The sequence below is a fragment of the Gadus macrocephalus genome, chromosome 4 (genome assembly GCF_031168955.1).
Source record: "Gadus macrocephalus chromosome 4, ASM3116895v1".
Classification (NCBI taxonomy): domain Eukaryota; kingdom Metazoa; phylum Chordata; class Actinopteri; order Gadiformes; family Gadidae; genus Gadus; species Gadus macrocephalus.
Window position 1 is genome coordinate 18138938 of NC_082385.1, and position 20886 is coordinate 18159823.

A 20886-nucleotide genomic window follows, 5' to 3' on the forward strand; every position below is an offset into this window, starting at 1 on the left:
CAACACACTTTGATCAAAAAATATATCGAAACAGATTTTCGATATGATATGTGCCAGATGATTAATGTTGAGGCTTGAGTGTGAGAATTCCACCCGCTGTAGCCCGAGGGGGCTATCACAAATGCTCAACGTTTTAGACGTTGCAGAGCCTACCAACGTCAATATTTAACCTAGAAACGATGTTAAGCTTAAACAGTTACGGTAATTCTTGTTTCACCAGCGCCAAAATTATTTATCGATTGGAAATATGATGGATACATATCGGCCGTGTTTGGGGACCCCGTTTATATGGCTAAAGGCTAGCTACTTCTTCATATCTGTAGGGTATACCACAAACGGAGGTTTAATAAACACTGAGTTAACGCTGAACTCTAGGTTGATTGACCCTATGCCGACTAACCCAGAGTTTTCGGTTCCACAGCAGCGGTTATGCATTAGTTCAATCAACTCGGGGTTGGTCAACACAGGGTTGTTCGCGACCACGCCAAACCTAAAAAGACGTGATGTATGGATCATGGAAACCCTGATTGAAATGGCGAAACGGGCCGCTTATTTCAATGAAATGGAACTCCAGGTTCTCCTGGAGAGCTATGACGAGGAGAAAGACATTATCACAAGAAAAGAGAACGCTAAAGCCTCTGCAACCCGGAAAACCAAAGCCTGGCAGCGGATCGCTGACCGCGTAAATGCGTTAGCTACACGTCAAAAGCATGATCCTTAATATTTGAGCCATGAATCTATAAATATCCCAGTAGAATTCTTAACGTTCCTACCACATAACCCTTTTCTTCTAAAAAAAGATGTAGGCCTACTCCGATGGCTCCCAAGCGGTCAGCGGATCAAGTAAAAATTAAGTATAAAAACTAGTGCTGTCAGTTAAACGCGTTATTAACGACGTTAAAGCAAACCAATTTTAACGGCGTTAATTTTTTTTATTGCGCGATTAACGCAATTCTTTTTTTTTTTCTTTGGCTCAAAACAAAGAAGTAACCTGACTGCTATATTCAAGGCAGTATGTTTGTGTGTTTGTTTTGATCAGTATATTCCAATGTTGTTATTAATAAAAAAACATTTGCACACGGCAAGCCGATGCACTTCTCCATGTTGATAAGAGCATTAAAATGAGAAAAATGAATGGGACAAAGAAATCAAGAAAAATTGCTCGCGATTAATCATGAGTTATCTATGGCATTGATGTGATTAATCGCGATTAAATATTTGAATCGCTTGACACCACTAATAAAAACATACAAACTGGTAAGCTTTTCCCACCATCATATTGGTATAAATTTAAATAAGCCATTTTTTTTAAGCCAAACGTGAAAAGGCAGACAGTCGGCAGACTGGATCTGGCCCTCAAATTGTCTTGACCCCGGTGGAGGAGCTGTTAATAAACATAAATTCAGGGCGCCCTGGCATGGAGGGGGTACCTGGAGGTAACTCCTCAGAGAGTCAGGGGCCATGTGAGGGTACCCCACTGGTTGAATGTAGGTTTTTGTGTTTTCTTGTATATTCGATTTTGTTTGCCTTCAATGTAACACACGCAAACCATGTGCGTGCCACAGCGCATATGTTCCAAATGTGTTTTTTTGTGGTGACTGGGTAGAAAACCTAAAAGTGACAATTCATCAACAACTAGAACGGGCACACAATCAGTGCACTTGCAGATGAGAGCCTGCAGTAGGACCGATCTTGTGACATTATTTAACCATCCATCTACAGCTAATACCTACGATCAGACAGATACATCATTGATCACATATAAGCCCAAAATCACCACGGCAGGTGCGCTCTCTCTCGCACATTCACACAATCACTCCAACTTCTCCAACTCCAAGGCAAGGCTGTTTCACCAAGACCACAAACAACCACAACTACATATCCACAACAATGCACAACAATCAGTTCTATACATTGCGTCTGTCTTCTGTTTGGCGCACATGGCTAATTTGCATTCTTGTGCACAGGACTGTCGGCTCCGCTTGGCAAAAAAATAGAACGTATTTGTGTATAAATTCTTTGAATTCTGAATACTGGACATGGTGAGCTTAAATAGGCTACATTTAAGTGACCTTTAGTGAGATGACCTAAAACGGAATACTACAAATTAATTATTCTAGGACAGGCTTTCAGGATCAATTCTGAGGTTCAACTGTTCGGGATTAATTTTGCTTAGCCAGTGAAAGTGACCAGCTGTAGATTCCAAACTGTTAAGATTACTTTGCTACAAGTAGCCTATAAGTCCTCCAAATAATTCAGCAAAATAGCATTAGGCCTACTGCCATAAGCATAATAGGCAGCAGTCATTATGCGCTAAAATGGTCCCGGCCAGTGTTCTATAAATTATTGGAAGAGCCCCCCTGGATCGGCTGGGAAAGTCATAGTCAAGCTGATTACAGGTGTTTTTAAAATGTGTATAGGCTACGGCTCTCACATGACAGCCACGCAACGGACACATCATCTTACATAATTTGATGTATTGCTGTATAGTTAAACTAGCAAACCATCGCAAGGAAATGTAACAAAGCTGTAGCTGAAAGATTCATCCACAAACATCAGAATAGAAAAACACTGGCAGGGACCATTTTAGCCCATAATGACTACTGCTGCCTATGTTTGTGGCAGTAATGCAATTATGCTGAATTATTTGGAGGACTTATAGCCTAGGCCTACTTGTAGCGAAGTATTTTAACAATGTGGTATGTTACGGTTGGTGAAAAGGTTGGTTAGGACCCAGGATGCAGAGACAGAGACAGTACGGACAATCCACGGTTTATTGTCAGTAAAGGAGAACTCAAAAGATAACCAGCGGGCAAGGCGAAGACAGGAGCGGGTAGGCGTAGCTGGCGGAGGCACCGGAGAGTGTTGCGGTCCGGGGGTGGTCCACTGGTGAGGAACTGGCGAAAGGATAACACGATGTTTAGGAATCACAAAATCAGGTTAGGGAATCGAAGGTCAATGTACACACGTCAGCCAAAATACCGAATGCCGACGAGAAGTCCCCGCCAGGCTTAAGAAGGCGTGTGATTAGTTGATGAGGTCCAGGTGTCCCACGTTGCGGTGCCCAGCTCCGCTCGCCACGCCCCTCACCTGTCTAAGAACCAATGCCTGGGGAGCAAATCATAGAGCAATCGCGACAGTACCCCCCCCCTCAACGGACGCCTCCCGGCGGCCCACCAGGCCTATCTGGAAAACGTTCATAAAATTCCCTGATAAGCTCAGGATCCAAAATAAAGGATCGGGAGACCCAGGACCGCTCCTCCGGCCCGTACCCCTCCCAGTCCACCAGAAACTGGAACCCCCTACCCCGTCTGCGTACATCCAACAGTTCCCGGACAGAATAGGCCGGGTGGTCATCGATGAGCCGAGGGGGTGGAGGGGGTTCGGACGGAGGATTGAGAATGCTGGCAGAAACAGGCTTTAGCAGTGAAACGTGGAAGACTGGATGGATGTTGAGCGCAGGGGGTAGCTTGAGCTTGATAGCACACGGATTAATGATACCCGAAATCACATAGGGACCAATGTACTTGGGTGTCAGCTTCTTACACTCAGTCTGAAGAGGCAGGTCCCGAGAGGAGAGCCAGACGCTCTGCCCCACCTGGTAGTCGGGAGCAGGAGTGCGGTGACGGTCCGCCATTTGCCGGTTCCGGGCCGCCGTGCGCGTGAGTGCCTCCCTCGCCTCGCGCCACACCCGGCGGATGCGCCGGAGATGTTCCTGGACTGACGGGACTGCCACCACTGTCTCCTGCACCGGGAAGAGTGGAGGCTGGAAGCCCATAGACACATGGAAGGGAGACATACCTGTGGCGGAGCAGACCAGAGAGTTCCTGGCGTATTCGATCCACGGCAGGTGAGTGGACCAGGAGACAGGGTGTTCGGCGGCGACGCAACATAATGCCGACCCGAGGTCCTGGTTAGCTCGCTCTGTCTGGCCGTTAGTCTGTGGGTGGTAGCCGGAGGAGAGACTGGCCGACGCCCCTAACGCCTGACAAAACGCCTTCCAAACCCGTGAGGAGAACTGCGGTCCCCGGTCCGACACAATGTCCTGGGGGATACCGTGGAGCCGGAACACGTGCAGGACCAGCAGGTTCGCCATCTCCAGAGCTGAGGGGAGTTTTGAAAGCGGAACAAAATGCACAGCCTTGGAGAAACGATCGACAATAGTCAGTACGACCGTATTACCGTCTGAGGGCGGGAGACCAGTCACGAAGTCCACAGCTAGGTGCGACCACGGCAGGTAGAGGGCGCAGAAGACCAGCCGGAGCACGGTGTGATGATTTGCCGTGGGCACAGATGGAACAGGCAGCCACGAAATCCTTGGTGTCGGCAGCCATGGAGGACCACCAAAACCGCTGTCGGAGGAGAGAGAGACAGCGGAGAAACCCTGGATGGCAGGCAACTCTGGACTCGTGCCCCCACTGGAGAACGGGCGTGCGGGCCGCCGGCGGAACAAACATCCGACCCGGAGGGCAACCCTCGGGGGTAGTTAGTCCTTGCTGGGCATCCAGCACCACCCGCTCAATCTCCCATCGGGCTGCCCGGATGACACAGGCGGGAGAGAGAATCCTTTCCTCCACCGACTGCAACACCGGGGAGTCGTACTGGCGAGAGAGAACGTCGGCCTTGCCGTTCTTGGAACCAGGACGGTAGGTGAGGGTAAAATGAAACCGACCCAGGAAGAGAGCCCAACGTGCCTGGCGGGAGTTCAGCCTACGGGCGGTCTGGATGTAGGCCAGGTTCCGATGGTCCGTCCACACGATAAATGGATGCGCCGAGCAACTGTGAAGTGTGGAGGCTATGCAGAGTCGTGTTTGAGAGTGATGTCAGGGGAGGAGGTGGGATGGAATGATTCACTCGTGTGAGGAAATGGAAGGACTTTAAGTTTAATGGCAGCACGCTGAAGGCAAACATAAACATACCGGATTACTTTTCAAACTTCATTCATCAAAGAAAACTTTCGTAAATACTGGATAACCAACCTTGGACAACGGACTGCATATTCACCTTCATCGACAGCTATTTCTACAACCCGGACATCATGACACAACCAAACAACAAAATACGCAAACGGGATTCATCCACTGAAACAGACGAGGAAACTATTACAGTTGAGGTCAGTTTACTCGCATCCATAAACTCCAAACTTTCCATACTCGAACTACTTCATGCAGACTTCCGAGATTTAAAATCGAGCCTTGAGTTCTCCCAGTCCCAAATCGAAACTCTGATGCACGAAAATAACCAACTCCAAGGCACCGTATCAGACCTCTCCTAACAAGTCACAAAACTCACCAACGACAACAAAATAATGCAAGAATCCATATTGGACATCCAGTGCCGCAGCATGCGCGATAACCTCATATTTTCTGGTATCAATCTACCTCCACAAAACACACCCGACGATCCAGAAATGTCATTAAAATATTTCATGCAGGACTCCCTTAAACTCTCCGCCGCAGCAGTTAAAGGGGTAGTTCGGAATTTTGGACATAGGGCCTGATTCCCAAGTGAGCATTGGTATTCTATATCACTGGAGACAGTTTTCAACACATTTCATACAGTCCTTCTAGTTGCAGAGTTCGCTCGTGCTAGGCTAGCGCAAGTCAACGGGCAATGCTAGCCTGCTATTAAAAACAGTCTTACCCACTCCACAGTACACCCGAGGTAAATCAATTATAACGCCAGACTATAGATTTAAATGTCTGTGTTGATAGAATAATGTTAGAAATAAAACTAACCTTGCATCGCATGATGCTATGCGCTGGTTAGGTTTGTAACCGAATCACGACAGAAGAACGTAAACAGAGAAGCGTGGGACAGAAGCGCAATTGAACGACTAGGCAACATGATGGTTCAGTGTGCTTTTAGAAATTGTAGAAATAAACGGTACAGATGGGCACCACAAAGTTTCCACCTATTTCCAGTGCGAGATCCAGAAAGGACTCAACTGTGGCTTGTTGCTGCTGGCTTGGACACATGTACGGTTCGTTGGATACAACAAATTCCTCATGATCGTCTTCAAAAGCAGATGCATCGCTAACTCCTCCAAACGTGGGCATATCTTGTTAATTGAATACGCTTATAGAATTCCTTCGTTCACTGTACTCTGCGTTTGTAGCAATGACAGCGGCAGGTAACCTAGGTATCAGTCCGCCGCTGCCGTAGCTTACGTACAGGAATATAAACACTGCTGCTGAGACCCCGCAATTCCCTCAAAATGCAATGCAATGCAAGGTTGGTTTTATTTCTAACATTATTCTATAAACAGACATTTAGATTTATAGTCTGTCGTTATAATTGATTTACCTCGGGTGTACTGTGGAGTGGGTAAGACTGTTTTTTTAATAGCAGGCTAGCATTGCCCGTTGACTTGCGCTAGCCTAGCACGAGCGAACTCTGCAACTAGAAGGACTGTATGAAATGTGTTGAAAACTGTCTCCAGTGATATAGAATACCAATGCTCACTTGGGAATCAGGCCCTATGTCCAAAATTCCGAACTACCCCTTTAAAGGGATAACTTTTCTCCGAGTCCACCGCCTCCCGTCAAAAAACCCTAACAAGCCACCGCCAATAATAGCAAAATTCGAACACTTCAAGCAAAAATAACTCGTTAAAAGCAGTGGGAAACAACTGAGGGGCACTGCTTTTGGGATGTACGATCAGTTTCCCAAAACTATTCAAGATCGCAGAAGGACACTAGTGCCGATAATGAAGCAGCTCCGTGACGAGGGAAAGCGAGCTACGTTGTCGGTAGACAAACTCTATGTGAATGGATCACTTTACCGTGATCCAAAAGTTACTACCTGGCTGTAACCTGATTCTATGTCACTCCTCATCCAAACACTGCTTCAAACTCTGCATCTCCGCCTAGCCACATGGATATATTATGTCAATTCATCTACTTGCCACGCCAACAGCTACATTAGAAACTCTGATTTCCATCCCGACGTCGCCCTTCACTATGCCATACCCGCTCCTAGCACCGCTGGCATTGTGTCCAATATTCTCTGTCTTTCCCTATGTAACTCTCTACTCTCTCTCCCTCTTTCTAAACATTCTCAAAACCTCTATCATTGGTATTTGTATATGTGTACTGTCCATCTATGTTCAGTGTTTACACTATTGTGTTTGTATGTGTGTCCTGTCTATCCATGTTCTGTGTTTATACTATAGCGTTTGTATGTGTGTCCTGTCTATCTATGTTCTGTGCCTGTTTGAGACAACCATGGAAAAATCACTCAGTAAGTGGTATATACTTAACATCTTGCCTGAAACCTGTGCCCACTCGTATTATACATGTAACTCATCCACTCTTACACACCCAACATCCACCTCACACACACACACCTCAATCCTCCTTTTCCTCTCACCTCTATTTGTTCCTTTTCTCTCCCCTCCTTCCCCCCTCTATATTTCATGGGTACCTATTGTTGGTACAAATAAACACATACTACATACTGCATACATACTATCATGCAAACACTTAACCTGATAACATGGAATGTACGTGGCTTTCACACCACCTCTAAGAGAATCAAAATCATTAACCACCTCATTAAATTAAAGGCAGATATTTGCTTCTTACAAGAAACTCACTTAACAAATAAAGAATCACAGAACCTCTATTGCAAACAATTCAACAAAATCTTCTCATCCACATTTAACAGCAAGCAAAGAGGCGTCTCCATCTTAATAAACAAAAACATCAGTTTTACCCTCAACTCATCCATCATAGACCCAGAAGGAAGATTTATTATCATTAATATATCAATCAATCAGTTTACTTTTACACTCGCGAACATTTACGCTCCCAATAATGATGACCCACTTTTTCATCATAAGCTCTTTTCTCTGCTGTACAATTCCACAAACCTCATTGTAGCCGGAGATTTCAACACCGTTCTCAACCCGTTGCTTGACCGCACACACCACCACAGTAACGCGCGAATTAGTCATTCATCAGATGTAATTAAACAATATATGACTGACTATGGCCTTGGTGATAGCTGGAGAGCAAGGAACCCGTCACTAAGAGAATATTCCCATATCTCCTCAGCCCACCGATCGTCTTCTAGAATTGATTTTTTCCTTGTTAGCAACTCCCTAATCCAACAGATCTCAGAAAACATTATCCATTCAATTATTATCAGTGATCATGCCCCTGTATCCTTAACATTAAACACTCCAGTACAAAAGAAAACTTCAACAAGATGGCGTTTTAACACCTCTCTCCTAGAGGACCTCAATTTCACCTCCCTGATAAAGAGAGAGTGGGCAGCCTTTCGGGAGATGAACGGCTCTCCAGATATCTCACCATCAACACTTTGGGAAACAGGCAAGGCAGTTATGAGAGGTATAATCATATCATATTCATCACACAAAAAAAAACAGCAACAACAACTAGAAAATACTCTTGAACAAAAACTAAAACAGCTAAGCAACCAACAGTCTACCTCTCAATCTGAAGAAACACAAATCGAACTCAAACAACTTAAAACTCAATTGGATAGTATCATACACAAAAAAACACAGTTCTGTATACAACAACTCAAATATGATCAGTCTCACCTCAGCAATAAAGCAGGTAAGTATCTGGCAAACATGCTACAATACAAAAGAGACAAATCACTCATCCCATCTATTCTCGACACATCAGGCAAACCTACTCAGGACCCTCAAGAAATTAATAACACTTTTCACCAGTTCTACAGCAGTTTATATTCTCCCGGCTCCCAACCTTCACAATTTGAAATTGACTCCTTCCTTAACAATCTGGACCTTCCCTCACTAACCATAGATGAATCAAACTCTTTAGAACAACCCATCACCCCTGAAGAACTCGTCAAAACCATACATAGCATGCCAAACAACAAATCACCAGGACCCGACGGCTTACCGGCAGAATTTTACAAACACTTTTGGGACATCTTATCACCACTCTTCAACAGATTACTTGCAGAAATCCAAACCACATCTAACATTCCCACACATATGAACACAGCCCTTATCACAGTATTTCTAAAACCAAACAAGGACCCAACACATCCCTCTAGTTACCGCCCACTGTCGTTAATAAACACAGACTTAAAAATTATCACAAAGACATTATCAACTAGGATTGAAACAGTTATGCAAGCACTAATCCATCCAGACCAGACAGGCTTCATCAAGAATAGACATGCTTCAGACAATATTCGTAGACTTTTCAACCTCATCAGCATTGCACAAGGACAAAAACAAAATACTATAATATTATCACTAGACGCAGAGAAAGCATTCGACAAGGTCAATTGGACATTTTTATTTTCCACCCTCCGTAAATTCGGTTTTGGAGAGTCGTTCATCCAATGGATAACAACAGTATACACTTCTCCAAGGGCTACAATTGTCACAAATGGGATCACTTCACCAAGCTTCACTCTACACCAAGGAACCAGACAAGGATGTCCACTCTCTCCATCCCTCTTTGCCATATTTATCGAACCACTTGCAGCAGCAATACGTCAAAACAGTAAAATTAGAGGAATACAAATCAACAACTCTCAACACAAAATTAGCCTATATGCAGATGATCTATTATTATACCTACAAACCCCATCCCTCTCACTCAATGAAACCTTCAACATCATTAACAATTTCTCAAAAGTCTCTCACTATACAATCAACTGGAACAAATCAACCATACTCCCGCCTTCTGGAGACGGTGGGAACTCTGTAGCCCACGACCCTTCCCTCCCCCTCACCACAGGCAACATAAAATACCTAGGTATCACAATTTCCCCCAGGCTGTCAGAGCTATTCAACCTCAACTATGCCCCACTCATCAAGAAAATAGAAGATGATTATAAACGATGGAACAAGTTACCACTCACACTCATAGGCCGAATTGCTACAGTCAAAATGAAAACCCTCCCCCAGATTAATTACCTATTCTCAATGTTACCGACAACCCCAACAGACAATTGGTTAAAGAAATTAGACTCTCTCACCACCCACTTTTACTGGAAAGATAAAAAACCAAGGATAGCACTCTCAACACTCCAGAACTCAAAACACTTAGGCGGACTGGAAGCACCCAATTTCATGCACTATTTTCTGGCAAATCAATTACAATACCTATATAAATGGACTCAACAACAGACACATTCCAACTCATGGCTCGATCTTGAACAAAAATGATGTTCCCCCAACTCAATTACAGACCTCCCCTTTCTACCACAGTCAATCAAAAAAATGGACTTCTACCATAACATCACAATATCCACAACTCTGACAGCCTGGTGGAAAGCCCACAAAATCACCAAATCATCACTAGCCCCGTGCAGGCATACACCCATCTGGCACAACCCGGACTTCCGTCTGCACAATACACCGATCTATCTCCCCAAATGGCAGCAAAAGGGCATTACCCACCTCCATCACGTTTTTGAAAATCACGAATTTATGTCACTCAAAGCAATAATTCAAAAATGTGGGATTGGGACAGACCAATTTCTCCACTACCAACAGCTTAAAGCCCTAATCAAATGCAAATTAAAATTAACCAACACCCTACAACCTTCCAAAACCAGCAAACAGTTACTGGACATACCCAACAACTCCAAAAAACGTATATCAAAACTCTACAGAATCATCGCCTCATCTAACCCCACAATAACGCTTCCGAAAAACAAATGGGAGGGCGACTTAACTCTGTCTCCCGACCCCGATTTCTGGACCCAAATCTGCAGAAACGTCTTCACTATGACCACCAACACTAACTTACAACTCATACAATATAAAACTATCCACAGAACACACATCACTCAGAGTAAAATGTTTAAAATGGGTTTATCTGACACAGACACTTGCTCACCAACACACTATCTTCGGTCCTGGACTGCAGAGTCCCACTGTCTCCAGCCCTCTGTCTTCTAGGAGACACCTCAGATTCCCCCTTCCCCTCAAAATACAAAACCCCAGTCCTTGTCTCTCTAGCTATCACCAAGAAAATAGTCTTTCAAAACTGGAAATCTAAATCATCTTGCCACTTCAACCATTGGACCAACTTAATCACAGAATTCATCCTGACAGAAGAAACTGCTGCATATAAAAAGAACAATATCTCCGCCTTTAAAGAAATCTGGAATCCCCTCATAACATTTCTACAAATTCAATAGTTAAGGTAAGCCATGTACATTCGAAGCCCCCCCCCCCCCTCTTCCCCTCCTAACTCTCTCCAGTTCCCCCCCACACACACACGTTCCCTTTCCCCAAACAACACCTTATAGCTACACACTTGCATATACCTACCCTACACACATAGCACCATACTCCTCATTTTAGACCACATCTACCACTCCACATTTCTCTACCATTTGTCTCTGTCTGTCTGCCTGTCTGACTGTGCGTCCCTGTGTCTGTCTGTCAGTATGTATGTTAAAGCTTGTTTCTGTGTTTTTCTTTCTTTGTGTCTGTTATTTTACTTTTTTTTTTTGTGTGTCTTGCGCACTTGGGTATATGGGTTCGGAGCCACTTCAATCTCATTTTTATTTTCTCTTTCATTATTATCATTATTATCATTATTATTATTCTCTCCTATTTCTTACTTTTGTAAATCAAATTTTGTTGAATAAAAATAAAGTTGTCCTCCGAAGATCCTCCGGGTGGTGGTGGGATAAAAAAAAAATAATAATAATGGATGCGCCGCTCCCTCCAACCAGTGCCTCCACTCCTGCAATGCCAGCACCACTGCTAGCAGCTCCCTGTTACCAACGTCATAGTTAGTCTCAGCCGAGCTAAGACGACGGGAGAAAAAGGAACAGGGATGTAATATGTTGTCCAGCGCCGAGCGCTGGGACAACACTGCTCCCACCCCAGAGTTGGAGGCATCCACCTCCACCACGAACTGGACAGCTGGATCGGGATGACACAGTACTGGAGCCGAGGAGAACAATTTTTTAAGCGGCAGAAACGCGGACTGAGCCGTCTGCGGCCAACCGAAAGGAACCTTAGTGGAGGTTAATTGGGTTAGGGGAGCAGCAACCTGACTATAATCCCTTATGAACCTCCTATAAAAGTTGGCAAATCCCAGGAACCTCTGTAGCTGTTTCCGAGTGGTAGGAACCGGCCACTCAGAAACCGCCCTCACCTTCTCAGGATCCGCCTGCAGTTGACCCCTCTGCACCACGAAGCCCAGGAAACTGAGTCGGTGTGGAAGGAACATTTCTCCGCCTTGACGAACAGCTTGTTCTCCCATAACCGGCGTAACACCAACCAAACCTGCTGCTTGTGTTCAGCGAGGTCCCTAGAAAAAATCAAAATGTTATCGAGATAGACTACTACAAATCGGTGTAACATATCCAGGAGAACGTCATTGATTAGAGCCTGGAAAAACGGCTGGTGCATTTGTGAGCCCGAAAGGCATAACGAGATATTCGAAGTGACCCAGTGGAGTGTTGAATGCCTTCTTCCATTCGTCCCCCTCCCGGACGCGAACCAGATGGTAGGCGTTCCGGAGATCCAGCTTAGTGAAGATGGTGGCCTGGTGAAGAGGAGCAAAGGCAGAGTCAAGAAGCGGAAGAGGGTACTTGTTCTTGACCGTGATGTCGTTTATTCCCCTGTAGTCCACACAGGGGCGCAGGGATTTGTCCTTCTTCTCCACAAAGAAGAACCCTGCTCCCACGGGAGAGGAAGAAGGACGAATGAGGCCGTTCGCCAGTGACTCGGATATATAGTTCTCCATGGACTCTCTCTCCGGCTTAGACAAGTTGAACAGTTTGCTGGAAGGCAGGGGGGCACCGGGCAACAAGTCAATAGAGCAGTCATAGGGACGGTGAGGGGGCAGGGACTGGGCCCTATCTTTACTAAATACATCCTTGAGGTCATGGTAAGAGGAGGGAACTCCAGAGAGGTCTATGGGGTCAGGTGAGTGAGAAGGAACGGCACACTTACTAGGGGGCATGGCCGACCGAAGGCAGTGAGAATGACAAAAAGTGCTCCAGCTGACTAAGGATGAGGTGGACCAGTCAATGTGGGGGTTATGCAATCTCAGCCAGGGAAGACTGAGCACAACGGGGGACGTGGGGGAGGGAATAACAAAAAAACAAATTAATTCCTGATGGTTGCCCGAGAGCAGGGGTGAAACAGGAGTGGTCCGGTGAGTGACCCGAGCCAAGAGGCGGCCATCCAAGGCAAAGACCTCCTTGGGCTCAGGGAGTAGGTCCAGTCTCAGCTGGGCCTGAGAACAAAAGTCAAAGTCAATAAAAACAAAAAAAGACTTGAAATGCTGAAGACCAGGTAACTGACCCGGAACTAGGATCCGCTTGGGGGAACCCGGAGGACCGGCTACTCGGCTCACCAGCGGCCCCCTGGAAGCTGGTGAGCCTGCCCTTTTACTGTCTGTGGGCATGCGTCAAGAGAATGACCCCCCTCCCCACAGTAAAGACAGAGATTGTTCCTAGTACGACGGCAACGTTCTGCAGAGGGCAACCGCATTCTCCCCACCTCCCCGCCCTGCGAGGATAGCGCCTGCCGAACCTTGTCTGACTCCGCGGGGTCCATGTTGGCCAGATTATTCTGTTACGGTTGGTGAAAAGGTTGGTTAGGACCCAGGATGCAGAGACAGAGACAGTACGGACAATCCACGGTTTATTGTCAGTAAAGGAGAACTCAAAAGATAACCAGCGGGCAAGGCGAAGACAGGAGCGGGTAGGCGTAGCTGGCGGAGGCACCGGAGAGTGTTGCGGTCCGGGGGTGGTCCACTGGCGAGGAACTGGCGAAAGGATAACACAACGTTTAGGAATCACGAAATCAGGTTAGGGAATCGAAGGTCAATGTACACACGTCAGCCAAAATACCGAATGAGACAGAATAATCTGGCGCCGACGAGAAGTCCCCGCCAGGCTTGAGAAGGCGTGTGATTAGTTGATGAGGTCCAGGTGTCCCACGTTGCGGTGCCCAGCTCCGCTCGCCACGCCCCTCACCTGTCTAAGAACCAATGCCTGGGGAGCAAATCATAGAGCAATCGCGACATGGTATCTACAGCTGATCACTTTCACTGGCTAAGCAAAATGAAACCCGTACAGTTGAACCTCTGAATTTATCCTGAAAGCCTATGTCCTAGAATAATTCATTTGTATTCCGTTTTAGGCCATCTCACAAAAGGTCACTTAAATGTAGCCTATTTAAGCTCACCAAGTCCAGTATTCAGAATTCAAAGCATTTATTCACAAATACGTTCTATTTTTTTGACAAGCGGAGCCGACAGTCCTGTGCAAGTATGCAAATTAGCCATGTGCGCCAAACAGAAGATAGACGCAATGTATAGAACTGATTGTTGTGCATTGTTGTGGATATGTAGTTGTGGTTGTTTGTTGTCTTGGTGAAACAGCCTTGCCTTGGAGTTGGAGAAGTTGGAGTGATTGTGTGAATGTGCGAGAGAGAGCTCACCTGCCGTGGTGATGTTGGGCTTGTTGTGGGCTTATACGTGATCAATGATGTATCTGTCTGATCGTATTAGCTGTAGATGGATGGTTAAATAATGTCACAAGATCGGTCATACTGCAGGCTCTCATTTGCAAATGCACTGATTGTGTGCCCGTCTCCGATATGCTATATACCTGGCATTTATTCAGTTCATGTTCTTCTGAGTGCGCAAGAATGGTGCCAATTACTGTCGTGTTTGCATTGTAATGCACAACTTTGCCTCTCCCTGTTATAAAATAACGTGCATCCCAACAACTTTAGCCAATGCAGGCTCCTATTGCTTTACCAGTGTGTTTAAAGTGTGTGCGCGTGTGTGTGTGTGTGTGTGTGTGTGTGTGTGTGTGTCTGTGTGTGTGTGTGTGTGTTGTCATGTAGGCTATACACAAGGAGGAGGGTGGGTTGGTGTATCATCCGGGGGAGGTGTACAATATATATACATACTCAAACATATGTGAACATACTCATTCCCAGACTTTCCCCAGCAGCCACGAGAGAACCCGCATGCCAGGACGACGCGTGCCGACACGGCACGCACCACCGGGACGGCACCACCGGGACGGCACCACCGGGACGGCAACACCGACGGGAGTGACCTCCCTTGCCAGGGACGAGACCGACCTGGCGCATTGAGACAATTCCCGGTGAGCCACCACGCGGCTCACGGTGTTACCCGTATGATTTTTGGTTTTCCCGCTTTGGGCACAGACCCCGCAGATTTTTCTGTTATTTAATGAATAAACGCCCTACCGGGCTTTGAACGGGTCTTGGCGTGTGGTGTTTTCTGCGAGAGAGACATTCCTGGGGCCGGGTCGCTACCTATGGTGGAGAATGCAGGCAACCTAACCATGCTACAGATCACTCAGGCTTACCAACCCGCCCGCCCATGCAGAGCCCGGAAGGGGCCGCCACCGCGGCCGCCGCCCAGCATCAACAGCGGGACCAAGCCCTGGCCGCCGCCAAGCAGAGGGACACTGCCGAGAGCCTCGTCCTCCTCCGGGAGGCGGTACTACGCCTCACACAACAGGCAGTTCGTGAGGCCCCGACCTCCGCCCCGACCAGCCGCCTCACCAACCTCACGGTCCGGATGACGACGTGGAGGCCTACCTGAGAGTCTTTGAGAGGACAGCAGGTCGGGAGAGATGGCCGGAGGGCCAGTGGACCAAGATGTTGGTCCACTGGTGGCCAGAAGGGGGAGGGTGGCTATGCAGTGTCGAGGTGGACTCTGAACAGGTGAGTCTTGAGTCCTTTTCGGAAGATAGTGAGCGACTCTGCGGTCCTGAGAGCGGCAGGGAGCTCGTTCCACCACTGAGGTCCCAAAACCGAGAAAAGTTGTGACTTTGCTGAACGGCCTTTGCTAGCTCTTAGCGATGGCGGTACCAGGCGTCCAGCTGGGGTAGTTGAGCGGAGGGATCGAGCTGGGGTGTGTGGCTTTAGCAATGCTTGGAGGTAGGCAGGGGCTGTTCCATCGACTGCCCTGTATGCCAGTACCATTGTCTTAAATTTGATGCGAGCTACTACAGGGAGCCAGTGGAGGTCCCGGAAGAGGGGGGTCACATGGGAGAACTTCGGTAGGTTGAACACGAGGCGCGCTGCCGCATCCTGGATGCGCTGCAAAGGTTTAATCTCAGAGGCAGGAAGTCCAGCCAGGAGTGAGTTGCAGTAGTCGAGGCGGGAGATGACCAGTGATTGGACTAAAAGCTGAGCTGCTTCCCTTGTGAAGAAGGGCCGGATTCTGCAGATGTTGTAAAGTGCAAATCTGCAGGATCGGGCGACCGCAGTGATGTTTGCAGTGCAGGATAACCGATTGTCCAATACCACACCGAGGTTTCTGGCAGTTGGAGAGGGAGATACAGTGATGTTCTCGACGGTGACCAGTAAATCCATGTGTGGGCAATCTTTCCCTGGGATTAGGAGGAGCTCGGTTTTGTTGAGATTAAGCTTCAGGTGATGGGCAGTTGTCCAGGTGCTGATGTCCGCCAGACATTCCAATATGCGTGTTGCAATCAGGGTTTTATCAGATGAGGGGAAATAGAGAAATAGCTGAGTGTCGTCAGCATAGCAGTGATAGGAAAAGCCATGTGATCTGCCTGGAAGGCCCTACCAGACCGGGTAACGTTGTCGGAGGCGGCCGAGAGAGCGTTCGGGGACCTCAGGCGAGCCCTCTGCTCGGAGCCCGTCCTAATAACCCCTGACTTCTCTCTGCCCCTGATAGTCCACACCGACGCGTTGGAAGTGGAGTTGGGAGCAGTACTCTCCTAGGTCCAGGTGGGAGAGGAACACCCAGTGATTTACATCAGCAGAAAGCTCCTCCCCAACGAGAAGACCTACAGTATTGGTCCGACAGCCTTTTTTCCCCTCGAAAAAGGTCCGAAAAAGTCGGATCGTTATATTCGGGGTCTAGTATGCAGAGCGCAGTTTCTCTTCTTCGCCTCTCCCTTTAAATGTCAATACACATTCGCGGCCCTAGGTTGCGCCAGAAATTGGTTCCGGGAAGAAGTAGTCCAGCATCCTTAACAACCAGACCGTTACCGGTGTTTAAAGACAAGCTGATCATTTAGAGACAAGTGGCTCAAAAATGGGTCAGGTCAATCAACAACAGCGGAGGAGTTATGATGCCAATTTTAAAATGATGGTCGTCAATAAGGCAGAGTCAAGTCACAACTGCCAAGCTGCCAAGAAGTTCGGGGTCACGGAGTGTAACGTAAGAAGATGGCGAGCACCAAAACAAAGTCAGGTTGAGGTTGACCGGAGAAAACGCGCTTTGGGAGGAGCCAGTGGAAGCAGAGCAGCTGCGGAGCGATGACAGCGAGAGCGAACAGGACGTGTGTGAGGGATAGAGAGACATCGGAGAAGTTTGGCGAATTTTTGTTAAGTTTAGTTAAATATGTGGCCTATATTTTCTCTGTTATTTAAAAATGTTCACAATGTTGCTTGATTATTGCTTGATATTAATTTTGAATCATACTGTACATATTTTGCCTTGAAAGTGCCGTGGCCTTTACTGGCATTATTATTATTGTCATTAATATAACAAGGGTTTAATTCACTGTGTTTTTAATATTGTTTTTAATAAGTTCTTTGTTCTGCCAATCTGGTCTGCAAATCATTTTTTCTAAATGTTTGTGTTGAAAACGGGGGGTCGTCTTATAATCAGGGCACTGGACAAGCTGAGGTAGGCCTACTATCTCCTGGGTCGGGAGTTCACGCTCGTCATCGACCATGCGCCCCTCAAATGGATGGCCAGCGCGAAGGACTCCAACGCACCGGTAATGAGGTGGTTCCTGGCCCTCCAGGACTTCAGGTTCCAGGTGGACCACAGACCGGGCAGGGAACACGCCAACGCTGACGCTCTATCCCGCCGAGATGCCTGTCTCTGGGCACTCAGAGACGTCCCGAGGCTTCAACCAGCGGTGGAGGAGTGTGGCAACCCGGACCAAAACCCTCAGACCAGGCGGCCCGAGGGAGAGGTGGTGGATGGCGTATACCGCCGATATCCACCAGCCGGAGCCAGAGAGCATCCATAGCGTAACTCTAATCAACGCAATGGAGAACACCTGTGGCAGAGGGTGAGGAAGATCAGGTACCCTTTAAAAGGCCGTTTGTTGTTCTCCCAGGGAAAGGAACCGGGAGTCCGAGCGGAGCAGACTCCTGGATATAACAGACTTTCCCCAGCGGCCACGAGAGAACCCGCAGCCCAGGACGACGCGCGGCGACACGGCACACACCACCGGGATGGCATCACCGACGGGAGTGACCTCCCTCGCCAGGGCATGTGGGACGAGACTGGCCCAGCCGGAGAGACAATTCCCCAGGACACCACCGTGGCTCACGGAGTCACCCGTATGATTTTTGGTTTTCCCGCACTGGGCAGACCCGCAGTTTTTTTCCGTTATTTAATTAATAAACGCCCTACCGGGCTTTGAACGGGTCTTGGCGTGTGGTGTTTTCTGCGAGAGAGACATACCTGGGGCCGGGTCGCAACAACATAAATACAAAGACATAGATATGTTTACATACTTGTACCTAATTATAAATACTTGTGTTCATAAACATACGTATACATTCAAATACGTACACACACATAGCAAACATACTTACCCATATGTACAGTACACGTACACATAGCTAAACATACGTATGCATACTCATTCATACGTATAATTGACCGCTGTCAAGGCAAGTGGAATTTCTGCCGTCTTTCGTAGCCTATCACTCCGCCAGTCCAGTAACGTATCAATCCCAGCGTACTCGGTTGCTAAGCTACGTCAACGTCTTTGGTGGACTATTTCTCTGCTGTTCAACACTTCGAATGCTGGTAACAAATAAATTGTAAAAGGACACACCGTGTGAATTTTTTTTTTCGTTTTGGCAAGTAGCCGTGTAATAAGCGGGATAATGTATAGAAAGTTGCCGGTCATTATCAAAAATAAGCCCCTTCAGGGCGAAGCAAGACACCACCGCTGCGCGTCAGTGTCCTGTACGCCCTGTCTGGGCTTATTTTCCCGATAATGACCGACGTTCTATACATTATCCCTTACATATCTATATTTATTGCTATGCCTGTTAGATAAACATTTCTTCTTTTTTATTATTATAAATGTATAATTTTATTGAACACTTTCCAGGTACAGCTATATCCATCCAGACGAATCTCATGTGTCCATGAGGCAAAAAGGTTCAGCATGTCAATCAAGGCCCAGATACAAGTTTCAGAATAATGTCTCATGCAGCGTGACCGCTTAGGTTGAGAAGCCCCTGACTGCAGACCGCAGACGGAGCCCACATGGAGGGGGCGGGCACTCAGTCCACATGGAGGGGGCTGGCACTCCGCCCACATGGAGGGGGCGGGCACTCAGTCCACATGGAGGGGGCGGCCACTCAGTTCACATTGAGGACTGGTCAAACAGCCTGAAATTAGCTGAAATGTACCTGAAATTACCTGAAATTAGAGTGTGCCCGCCCGAGCGAGTGATGCCTAAAACATGCAAGTAAGTGAGACTGTCAAAATGCTTAATATATTTAGTAATATTCATGCAATTGTGTATTATGTCTTGTTAACTACTTAATCGTCAAATCCCGCCGGCGAGAAAGTTTTAGTTACACCTAGCATGTTCCCCCCAACATATGCTAGGTCAATTTTCAGCATCATAAGGTTGAGTGATATAGTCATGTCATACACCGTTTGAAAGCTTAGAATCTCAGGAATGTCAACCAATGTCAACCATTCGGTGGAAAAATAAATATGTTGAGTGAATATAGATCAAATATATCCTAGTGTGTTAGGTCAAAATAGCCCCCCTCACCCTCCCCCACCCTTGGTGCATTCTTACTTTATCGTCGTTGTGGATATCCTTAGCAATGAGTTTATACTTCATGTTGGGTCTTGAAATGTTCATAAGAGTCCACAGAAATCGAATATCAATATTATTTTAGTCTAATTACATTGTGTATATGCACAAGCCATCTTATACAAAGCAGCCGGAAAATAGAAAACCGAAACTCTGCAATGTTTTTTTGTAGAAAACTGCTTTTATGTTTATACTGGTTTTCTTTGACTTTTAGAGACACCATCAATATACAAGTTATAGCCTACTCCATGGCTGATCCATGGCCTACTTTTATTATTCCATTGTATTAGCCTACTCAACATTACAGACAACAATCTGTTTTATTTCCAGACAAAACTGAAGACCAGGAACTGGAACCTGGGAACCTGGTATGTAATATGTGTGTAATGCTGGAGGTTGTATGTATAGCCAGATGAAATTGTCTGATGACTAGTTGAATAGTGTTTTTTAGTGTTTATAGTAGTGTTTTTTTTATAATAGTGTTTTTTAGTAGCAGCCTTTGTTTGCATACCATTTTGTGGTTTTGGGAGAGTAGGGTGTCAAGTACAGACACAAAAAAATGTTCTTTCTTCTTCAAGGAAGATGATGTTGTCCTGAAGGACACAATTCAGGCAGCAGCATGGTGCCAGTTACAGTCTTTCAAGGACACCGTTTCTCTCCCAGAGGTCATTGGGATGGAAGGTTGGGAGCAGATGGCAGCATCAACACAGCGCAAATCCCATGACGGCGGGGATGAGGAAGAAACGTGGAAACCATTCCAATTCTCATTCAGATTACATACTGACTATGAACTGTTCTGTGTGGAGATGATGGACAGGAGAAACCTGAAGGTGTTTGCCTCTTTTGAGTCAAACACCTCTCCCCGTCCCCCCTCCCCGTCCCCCTCCCCGTGACGCCTGCGCCACACGACTCCAATGTAGTCTGATGATGCAGCATAATGGCGGCGCTTGGCAGCGGTGACGGCAATGTCGGGCAACAGCTTGAAGAGAGAGTGGCGTCCACCTCACTGAGGAAGGCGTCAGTGTGTTCCCCCCCCCCCCCCCCCCGTTGAGACTTTGTTTGTTCTACTCT

At 46.9% G+C, this 20886-nt stretch overlaps 1 long non-coding RNA gene across 1 annotated transcript; it reads left to right on the forward strand.

Moving 5' to 3' along the window:
- Nucleotides 1-19355: 19355 nt before the first annotated feature.
- On the forward strand, nt 19356-20736 carry LOC132455524 (uncharacterized). The gene is made up of 3 exons (XR_009525263.1): nt 19356-19455; nt 20146-20183; nt 20394-20736. It is a non-coding gene; the product is annotated as an uncharacterized LOC132455524 (long non-coding RNA).
- The last annotated feature ends 150 nt before the right edge of the window (nt 20737-20886 follow it).